Here is an 11,176-nt window from a genome sequence, read left to right as displayed (position 1 = left end):
AAGTGGCACCGTTTCTTCTTTTCCTCCCTTTAATTCAAAACCTTCCTCATCAACTCACGGTCGCCTTACCTTCTCTGTGGTCAAGAGCAGTAGGTAGAATAGTAGTAAAAAAGTAGATGCTTCTTTTCTCAGTTGATGCTTTTCCCAGTTCTCTTTGATATGTCTAATAATGTCTGCAAAGCAGTCATAGAATTCTGGCTGTTCTATGGGGGTTCAGTGTACATTTCCCCAAGTCCTCCTCAGAGACCTCTCATTGTACCATTTCTCGGCACAGGGAAAGCAGTTTTAACTTCACCTGAATTCCCATTCTTTTTCTGTCAGGGCTACCTCATCCCAGCAAACTCTCCTCCCAGACAGGTTTCTTCCAGCAGAGTTCACTCCTAGCTATCCCGTTCATGGTCAACATGGCCTCCAGGGAACACTGTGAATGCCCATCTAGCATTAAAGTGCAGGTCTCCACTGGTCTTAGCCTAACTTCCCAAAAAGCAGGGTCCAAGATAGAGCTTTGCCTGCAGGTAACTTGGGAGCAATAATCCCAAGGAGCAAGAGAGCAGGAGAAGAAGAGAGAAACAGAAGGAGGCAAAGCCAATACACATATACATTATCAAGTTGGCTGGCCACAGAGGACAAGGATAGGGATCATGTCAGGAGAGATAGCAGACCTGTGAGAAATGAATTTCAGGGCTGGGGAGTTGGAGGCACTGAGGAAAGTAGGAAGCATTTATCCACCATTTTTCTTCCTCCATTGGTCAAGTGTGGCCCCACTGGTATTAACGCCCTCCAATTTCAAGTTGAGTGTAAATGAATTCATAGCTGTTATATCAGAGAGGCCCTAGGGCAGGAAGGGAAGTCTATGCAGTTTGGGCCTGAGGCCAGGCCCTATTTCACTGTACCTGTACAAAACATCAGCAGTGATTTCAGTAGGAGGTGAGGGGTCAAGAGAATTCTGAAGAGATACATGAAAGGTGCCCAACACACTTTCTCTAATACTCTCCTTTCCTGGATGTTAAAAGACAAAATTGTGACTCCTGTGCAAATATAAAATGAACATTTATTAAAGATGACCTCAAACTTAATAACTAATGAGGGAACCAGTAAGGTGTCAGAACCTGTTCAAAGGAGAATTCAAAGTACACATATGTAATTAGGACCTTGGGAATACTGGAATGAAATAACGCACTTGCTTAGTTTATATAAAACTAGCTTCTTTGGATACAGAAGAGGGAGGAATCAATTGCATCTCCCTCAGATAAAATTCACTTGCATCTCTATGAACAGGAGTAATTTCCATTACTATCAATATTGTATAATTTACAGTGTCAAAAGTAACTCAAATAACCAAGAAGAGAGTTCTAGGCAATGTCTAACTTCCATTTAAAAATACCCAGTTTTTTTTTTTTTTGCCCATTTCAAAGTCCTTCCCTATTTTTCTTGACAAGGTCATCATGGAAGACCCTAGCCTTTATTTTCTCATCAAAAATTATTCTAGGAATGCACTTGTGATCCAACCCAAAGAACTAAAGGTAAATCTCTAAGTCAGGGATCGGCAAACTGTGACCCACAGGCCAAGTCTGACCAGTAGAATTTTGAAGAGAAAGTTTTGTTGGAATTCAGCTACACTGACCTACTGCCTAGGACTCCTGTCACTCCACAGCAGTAGAGCTGAACAGCTGCATCTAGGACTGAAGAGCCCACAATGCCTGATGTATTCACTATTTGGCTCTTTATAGAAAAAGTCTGCTGACCTCTGATTTAGGTCATCAAGCAAATAGCAAGATTGTGAAATGTCAATTTTCTTTTCCATCAGATGGCCCCTGTCTCTAACAATCATTTTCTAGGGTTTGAGGCCAAGAAGGAAGCAGAGGAGAACCATCTACCTAGCATTTTCTAATCCTGTTCATACCCTTCCAAGAATTCCCCTTTTCTCTACCACACCAACTAACTTTCTGTGGTGAAGACTGGAGCTGGACAATGGGGGCCAAGAACCAAGAGTTCAAAGACTAGTTTTACCATTTCCTAATAAGGTCTACAAAGAATGTCTAGACTCCCTTTACAAGGTTATAGGCACTTACAGCCCACTGTCTTCAATTTATGAGCTTTAATTAAAATTCCAGGAACCCAGGAAAGGTCCTAACCCACCACTATCCCAAGACAAAGCTGCTGATAAACCATTAGGGGTGAGATTCAAATCCAGGTCTGACCCGACTCAAAGCTTGTCCTTGCCTGACTCTCAGGATAGGCATGATTCTTAGGGACTTACCTCATATGAATGCCATCTACTTCCAGAGTCATTTTGCTGTTATTTTTAAAGACGTTGGAAGTGGCAAGAGCACCGGGGTGAGAAAACATGTTTTAGGCAGAATGCTTGATACCTCCTTGCTGCTTCCCCAGCATTCAGATGGGGGAGGAAACACGGGTCGGCTTCCACACCAGCCTGGCAGAGGAAACAGACATCTGTCTCAGGACGGTATTTCTTACTCTTGATAGCAGCCAGGAGTGCTTTCTGATCCAAAAGAAAAAATGTGCTTCAGCTAAGAAATATGAGATTAAAATTCAAACATATTGAAACTAAACTTTGAATAAGTTTCTCTCCTTTTTTTTTTTTTAAAGAATGGCTTAACAACAATGAAGAAAATCTTCACATTATTAAATCACCAGGTAGGATGTTTCTAATTAAGTCTTGGAGGAAAAGCACTCAGAAGCCAATTAGTGGAAGGTAAGGGGTGGATCATCAACATGCAGCATCTTCACAATCAGGCACCTGATCCCATCCTTTGAACACAGAGAAAAGCCAGCATAATGCTTCCCTTTTTCTTTGGTTATAACAGGAAAATGAGAGACTCAGGTTTTCATCTCTGATGGTATAGATGGAGATTGTCAATCTGAGTGTCAAGACTGTTTCTTGAGCTGATGTTTGCAGACCGTAAACCATTTTCCTCACCGTTTGTGACGGTCAGCCCTCTGATTGTTGTCACTTATGGAGCTCAAGCGTTACATTTAAAGCAATTGTGAAGATGTCTTGACTCTCTTTCTCTTGAGGCATCATGCAATAAAACAGTTGATGGATACCATACATAGTTTCATAATGCACTGGGAAAAAACAAAGCTTTTGGATTCAAATTTGGGTTCAAACACTGGCTATGTCCTCTACTACCTGTACGATTTGGCATCGATGTTTTTCATATCTTTGAACTTCAGCTTTCTCATCTGTGAGTTAGGGAGAATAATCACTTCCTAATTTTTGTTGTGAGATTTAAATAAGAAAGCATAGGAAAACCATAGCACAAAGCCTGACACATGGTAGGTATTTCAATAAGTATTCACTCCCTCCCACTCTACTCTGCTATACTCAGCAGTTACCATGCTTCAGAGTAATTTTATGAGTTCTGATAGTGCTACTACCCAAAGATGCACTCCACTATATTATTAATTTCTCCTGTCTATGTTTTATCCCATACCTATCACAAAGGGACTTGTGTTTCTCTTCAGTTTAAGAGGAAACTTCTTGCCTGGGCAGAACAAAAGGAAATGCATCACTAGGTCAGGGTGTGATTAAGTAATTGGCCTACAGGTCTTTGGTATTAAAATATCAGAGAGCACCTCAGGAGACAGTGTGACACAGTTGAAGATAATTAGGAATGACTGGCATTAGAGAACAGGAGAACTTGGCTATAAGAACAGAATGCTAAGCTTTGTAAAAGTTAAGCACTCTTTCTGTGTGTAACAGACCAGCTGCTTTGGTGAAAGATAGCTTTAGAACAAAGCCCTTCAGTGTTTTGAATTCAAAAAGAAAAGGATCAAACAGTATGATGATAAAAAAAATACCCACAAAGTTTAGGGGAAATGGTAGCTTTTCATTTTGATGTAGATGGACCTTTTTTATTTTTAAATGAATTTTTTTTTAAACAAAACCAGTGGGATGAATGTAGCTTCATGTTGACTTCTAAGCTCCTCAGTAGATTGAAAGCAAAAGTTACAAGATGATTTCAAATTGACTTTTCTATATCTTTCCAAACCAAACAATTTTTGCAAATTACATTAGGGTTAGAATTTGCTGGAAGCCAAGAATGTCCTTCTATACAATCCAAAGTGAGGCACAGTCTTTGCCCAATATGAACATGACCAAAGACATCTGCTTTCAACTCCATAAATGGTTTTAAGGTATTTCCCCTAGTTATTTCTCTGGAAAGTCCTTGTTACAATTACCAAATAACTTCAGTCTGAGAGAGAAGACAATCAAGATCATCTCAAATCTGGAAACTGGCTCACAGTAATCCAGTACAATGAGAGTCAAGGAGACCATCGTAAGACGACACTTCCTAGTTCTTCCCCTCTTGACATCCACTTCAAATAGGCTTTCTGCCATTAGTAACTGTCATCATTGAGGACTTCCCAACTGCATTCGAAACAGTGCAATAATCGTCAAAATGGAAAAGTATGTTCTCATCAATCATGCTACCTTAATTCCAAGGATAAATAGATATGTTTCCAAGTTAAGAGGTAGGAAAAGTCTGTTGGCTCAAGCTGCTAACCAGTTATTCTTTCCTAAACACGCGTCATCTTCAGGACACATATGTTAATGTAAATGAATACAATAATATTTGAATTTCTGTGGTGATCACTGCCAGTTGAAAATAAAATTCACAAGCACAAAACCACTAAAAATGTTAAGCTATAACCATATCCCCAGCTCTTAGATGAATGTCTGGCACATGGAAAGCACTCAATAAATGTTTGTAGGGTTAATGATGGTTTACAATAAATGGTAGTTAAGCCAAAAAAAGGGAATAAGATCATCCTTGGAGAGTGTGGAGAGGAAGAAAGGAAAGAAGAACTGGAAAGAAAAAGGAAGGGACAGTGGGCCTTGGAAGTAACTGTGGAAATTACCAAAAACTAAGAGGCAGACATAAGTAAGAGGTAGACATAAGTAACAGGTAGCCAAGGAGGCTACCAAAAAATTGAGTAAGAGGACCTGGAGGAAAAAGAGAAAACAAATCTCAGAAAACATGAGGTTATACAGGAGTAAAGGTCAGACTATTTTAGGCATTTTTAGACATTTCCCCCTTTTCCACCAGTTCTCTTCCTTTTGAACAGTCTTATTAGAAAGCAAATAGATCTGTTTTCAACTTCAACTTTCATTCTTATTCTCTGAATAAACAAATACACATATCCATAATTTGACTCTTCTATTGTAGAAGAGCATGAGGAACAAAATATTGCTGTGGCCATCTCTGGAAAATACCATGAGCTGCAATGACTTCTGAAGCAAGTGAGGTCGAAGGTCTGGAGCCATCTTCTCTATAGGCCTTAATTCTATTCTCTTTCCCCGGAAAGGGCCCTTACTCCCAGACCAAAAATTCTTCAATAGCCACAGACTTTCTTGTTCAGCTGGAGTTATTGTATTTGATGCCATCAACTTAATTCCTCACTCAGTCTCTTGACCACAGGGGCCAGGATGGAGAGGGGAGAGACTTCCTTTTTTGCAAACAGGTCCTGTGGGAGAGAAATAATGTCATGGACCAAAAACGAAAGCTTAAACTCCTTTCTGCTCCCACCCGTCACTGAATTGCTGCTAAGTCACTTCAGTCGTGTCCGATTCTGTGTGACCCCATAGATGGAAGCCCACCAGGCTCCCCCATCCCTGGGATTCTCCAAGCAAGAACACTGGAGTGGGTTGCCATTTCCTTCTCCAATGTGTGAAAGTGAAAAGTGAAAGTGAAGTCGCTCAGTCGTGTCCGACCCTTAGCAACCCCACGGACTGCAGCCTACCAGGCTCCTCCATCCATGGGATTTTCTAGGCAAGACCACCCCTCACTGAATTAGATCTTCCTTTTCTTAGTGCCTCATTTAATAGCTCTTATCATTGTCCTTACCAAATTTTATTGCAAGAATTTAATGACTTGTCTGTCTCTCAGGTCCGCCTCCCAAATAGCCTTTGGAAAGAGGAACCATTTCATCCAACTTTGCATGTGCTAATAGTAATCAGTCACTTCTGTCTTGAAAATCATGATGCTATAATCTAAAAAGTCAGCACTTAGATACAGCAAATCTGGATTCCTACCCTAGATCCTCAACATTCCAGCAGGATGACACTGGGCAACTCACTCAACCTCCCTGAGTTTCAGTTTTTTGTCATTAACATGAGGATATGACAATCTGATTTGCCTATGTCAGATCAGTTCAGTTCAGTCACTCAGTCATGTCTGACTCTTTGTGACCCCGTGAATCACAGCACACCATGCCTCCCTGTCCATCATAAACTCCCGGAGTTCACTCAAATTCATGTCTATTGAGTTGGTGATGCCATCCAGCCATCTCATTCTCTGTGGTCCCCTTCTCCTCCTGGCCCCAATCCCTCCCAGCATCAGAGTCTTTTCCAGTGAGTCAACTCTTCACATGAGGTGGCCAAAGTTGGAGCTTCAGCTTTAGCATCAGTCCTTCCAATGAACACCCAGTACTGATCTCCTTTAGAATAGACTGGATGGATTTCCTTGCAGTCCAAGGAACACTCAAGAGTCTTCTCCAACACCACAGTTCAAAAACATCAATTCTTCGGTGATCAGCTTTCTTCACAGTCCAACTCTCACATCCATACATGACCACTGGAAAAACCATAGCCTTGACGAGATGGACCTTGGTTGGCAAAGCAATGTCTCTGCTTTTTAATATGCTATCTAGGTTGGTCATAACTTTCCTTCCAAGGAGTAAGCATCTTTAATTTCATGGCTGCAGTCACCATCTGCAGTGATTTTGGAGCCCAACAAAATAAAGTCTGACACTGTTTACACTGTGTCTCCATCTAGTTGCCATGAAGTGATAGGACCGGATGCCATGATCTTAGTTTTCTGGATGTTGAGCTTTAAGCCAACTTTTTCACTCTCCTCTTTCACCTTCATCAAAAGGCTTTTTAATTCCTCTTCACTTTCTGCCATAAGGGTGGTGTCATCTGCATATTTGAGGTTATTGACATTTCTCCCGGCAATCTTGATTCCAGCTTCTGCTTCTTCCAGCCCAGTGTTCCTCATGATGTACTCTGCATATAAGTTAAATAAGCGGGGTGACAATATACAGCCTTGACATACTCCTTTTCTTATTTGGAACCAGTCTGTTGTTCCATGTCCAGTTCTAACTATTGCTTCCTGATCTGCATATAGGTTTCTCAAAGGGAAGGTCAGGTGGTCTGGTTTTCCAATCTCTTTCAGAACCTTCCACAGTTTATTGTGATCCACACGGTCAAAGGCTTTGACACTGTCAATAAAGCAGAAATAGATGTTTTTCTGGAACTCTCTTGCTTTTTCGATGATCCAGTGGATGTTGGCAATTTGATCTCTGGTTCCTCTGCCTTTTCGAAAACCAGCTTGAACATCGGGAAGTTCACAGTTCATGTATTGCTGAAGCCTGGCTTGGATAATTTTGAGCATGACTTTACTAGTGTGTGAGATGACTGCAATTGTGTGGTAGTTTGAGCATTCTTTGGCATTGCTTTTCTTTGGGATTGGAATGAAAACTGACCTTTTCCAGTCCTGTGGCCACAGCTGAGTTTTCCAAATCTGCTGGCATATTGAGTGCAGCACTTTCACAGCATCATCTTTCAGGATTTGAAATAGTTCAACTGGAATTCCATCACTCCCACTAGCTTTGTTCATAGTGATGTTTTCTAAGGCCGTCTTGACTTCACATTCCAGGATGTCTGGCTCTAGGTGAGTGATCACACCATCGTGATTATCTGGGTTGTGAAGATCTTTTTTGTACAATTCTTCTGTGTATTCTTGCCACCTCTTCTTAATATCTTCTGCTTCTGTTAGGTCCGTACCATTTCTGTCCTTTATCGAGCCCATCTTTGCATGAAATGTTCCCTTGGAATCTCTAATTTTCTTGAAGAGATCTCTAGTCTTTCCTATTCTGTTGTTTTCCTCTATTTCTTTTCATTGATCGCTGAGAAAGGCTTTCTTATCTCTCCTTGTTATTCTTTGCAACTCTGCATTCAGATGCTTATATCTTTCCTTTCCTCCTTTGCTTTTTGCTTCTCTTCTTTTCACAGCTATTTGGAAGGCCTCCCCAGACATTTTCCTTTTTTGCATTTCCATGGGGATGGTCTTGATCCCTGTCTCCTGTACAATGTCATGAACCTCCGTCCATAGTTCATCAGGTAATCTATCAGATCTAGTCCCTTAAATCTATTTCTCACTTCCACTGTGTAATCATAAGGGATTTGATTTAGGTCATACTTGAATGGTCTAGTGGTTTTCCCTACTTTCTTCAATTTAAGTCTGAATTTGGCAATAAGGAGTTCATGATCTGAGCCACAGTCAGCTCCCGGTCTTGTTCTTGCTAACTGTATACAGCTTCTCCATCTTTGGCTGCAAAGAATATAATCAGTCTGATTTCTATGTGGACCATCTGGTGATGTCCATGTGTAGAGTCTTCTCTTGTGTTGTTGGAAGAGGGTGTTTGCTCTGACCAGTGAGTTCTCTTGGCAAAACTCTATTAGCCTTTGCCCTGCTTCATTCTGTACTCCAAGCCAAATTTCCCTGTTACTCCAGGTTTTTCTTGACTTCCTACTTTTGCATTTAGTCCCCTACAATGAAAAGCACATCTTTTTAGGGTGTTAGTTCTAAAAGGTCTTGTAGGTCTTCATAGAACGGTTCAACTTCTGTTTCTTCAGCATTACTGGTTGGGGCATAGGCTTGGATTACTGTGATATTGGATGGTTTGCCTTGGAAATGAACAGAGATCATTCTGTCGTATTTGAGATTGCAGCCAAGTACTGCATTTCTGACTCTTTTGTTGACCATGATGGCTACTCCATTTCTTCTAAGGGATTCCTGCCCACAGTAGTAGATATAATGGTCATCTGAGTTAAATTCACCCATTCCAGTCCATTTTAGTTCACTGATTCCTAGAATGTTGACATTCACTCTTGCCATCTCCTATTTGACCACTTCCAATTTGCCTTGATTCAGGGACCTAACATTCCAGGTTCCTATGCATTATTGTTCTTTACAGCATTGGACCTTGCTTCTTTCACTAGTCACATCCACAACTGGGTACTATGTTTGTTTTGGCTCCATCCCTTCATTCTTTCTGGATTTACTTCTCCACTGATCTCCAGTAGCATATTGGGCACCTGCCGACCTGGGGAGTTCTTCTTTCAGTATCCTATCATTTTGCCTTTTCACACCGTTTATGGGGTTCTTCAGGCAAGAATACTGAAGTGGTTTGCCAGTCCCTTCTCCAATGGACCACATTCTGCCAGACCTGTCCACCATGACCCGTCTTGGGTGGCCCCACATGGCATGGCTTAGTTTCATTGAGTTAGACAAGGCTGTGGTACATGTGATCAGATTGACCTGCCTTGTAGACTCACCTTGAGTACAGGAGTGTGTTTGTTGAAGAATTGGACCCATCCTGTTGAACCTATGAGGTTTCTCAGGTGGTCGAGAGGAGCTACCCCACGCCCGAGGTCAGGGGCAGCGGCTGAGAGAAGCTACTCCATGTTCAAGGTCAGGAGGGGTGGCCTTGAGGAGATACCCCTCATCCAAGGTAAGGGGCAGTGGCTGCACTTTGCTGGAGCAGCCGTGAAGAGATACCCCACAACCAAGGTAAGAGAAACTCAAGTAAGATGGTACGTATTGTGAGAAGGCATCAGAGGGCAGACACACTGAAATCATAATCACAGAAAACTAGTCAATCTGATCACACGGACAACAGCCTTGTCTAACTCAATGAAACTAAGCCTATGTCACATAACGGTTGAAAATCAACTGAGATAATGCACTAAAAAGTTACAAGATATTATTACCTATATTAGTTTCTAAAGAATAGAGATCTTACCCTTCCTTGTCAAAGTTTATTAAATTTCAGTGCTTTGCACTCAATATTCTCTTTATTCCATCAACCATACCAGACCTGATATGCTGTTGATTTTAAATGTTTAAAAAAATCTAAGCTACATAGGAACTCTTAAAAATGAATTTTAATGAGTCAGGCAAGAGTTTAAAACATATAAAGTGGCTGCTCCATAGAGTATTAACATTCAAAGCAGAAAAAAAAAAAATTGTAAGTAGATTCAGAAAGGATTCCTAAAGAGTATGAAAGAAACAAAAGGGTGCAGAGGATCCCTATTCACTTACTTAAAAAAAATGCAACACCTTCCCAAGATTTCACTCAGCATTTTGTATTTAGAAAGTCCTCTTAAAGGACTTGTCAAGGAAACATGTTATCAGCCCTCATTTATTGTATACATTTTTTTTTCAGAGAAATAATTTACCCTCAAATCAATGAATTTTTGCTACTTCAAAAGCAATCAAAATTAAATCATGTTAATAACAACTCTTTCTTTCAACCCTCAAATCTTGTTTTCACAAAACCAAAATTTAAATATCAAGAAAACCATGACATTACTGCCTTAACAAAAGCAAGGAACCAAATTCTGAATAATCCACATTAAGATGGAATTGGTATATATCTTTCTGAGAGAATTTGCAACTCTAAAATATATGATGGATCAAATACAATTTTTGTATCATTATTGGTAACAGAGAAATATTGGTTTAAAGCCTCAGATGGTAAAGAATCCACCTGCAATGTGGGAGACCTGGGTTCAATTCCTGGGTTGGGAAGATCCCCTGGAGGAGGGCACTGCAACCCACTCCATGGACAGAGGAACCTGGCAGGCTACAGTCGGGGTCACAAAGAGTAAGACATGACTGATCGACTAAGCACGGCACACAACTGAAAAAAAAACAGAAATTAACTAATATTTATGTGTACTTAGTTTTCATACAGGATAGTTTCCAACCAGTTTTAATTCTGTCAAGGAGCATCGTCCTGTGCTCTGTGGTGGTATCAGCCTGCAACCTCAGGGTTTACTGGGCAAAAGATCCTGGGAATTGATGTAAGCCACACCAGAGAGAGATCCAGCTCATCTTGTCTTGGGTCCTGCCCAACAGGGTAACACAGAAGGTGAGCAGACCTGAGTGGAAGAGGTTAGAAGGGTGTCACTGAATTCCCACAGGCGGAGACACGAATTACAAATGGCCAGCCAAAATAGAGAAGAATCCAGATAGCTAATGGAAGCTGCAGAAGGAAGAGTTCAGCAGAGCACCTCAAACAGCGCAGAAAAGCAGCCATGGGGAAAAGGTCTATTTAACCATCAGTAACTAACTCAGGAAGG

This window comes from Moschus berezovskii, chromosome 7 (assembly GCF_049115385.1).
Source record: "Moschus berezovskii isolate FMDL1 chromosome 7, NW_MosBer_1.0, whole genome shotgun sequence".
In the NCBI taxonomy this organism is placed as follows: Eukaryota; Metazoa; Chordata; class Mammalia; order Artiodactyla; family Moschidae; genus Moschus; species Moschus berezovskii.
This window is presented reverse-complemented; position numbering follows the sequence as displayed.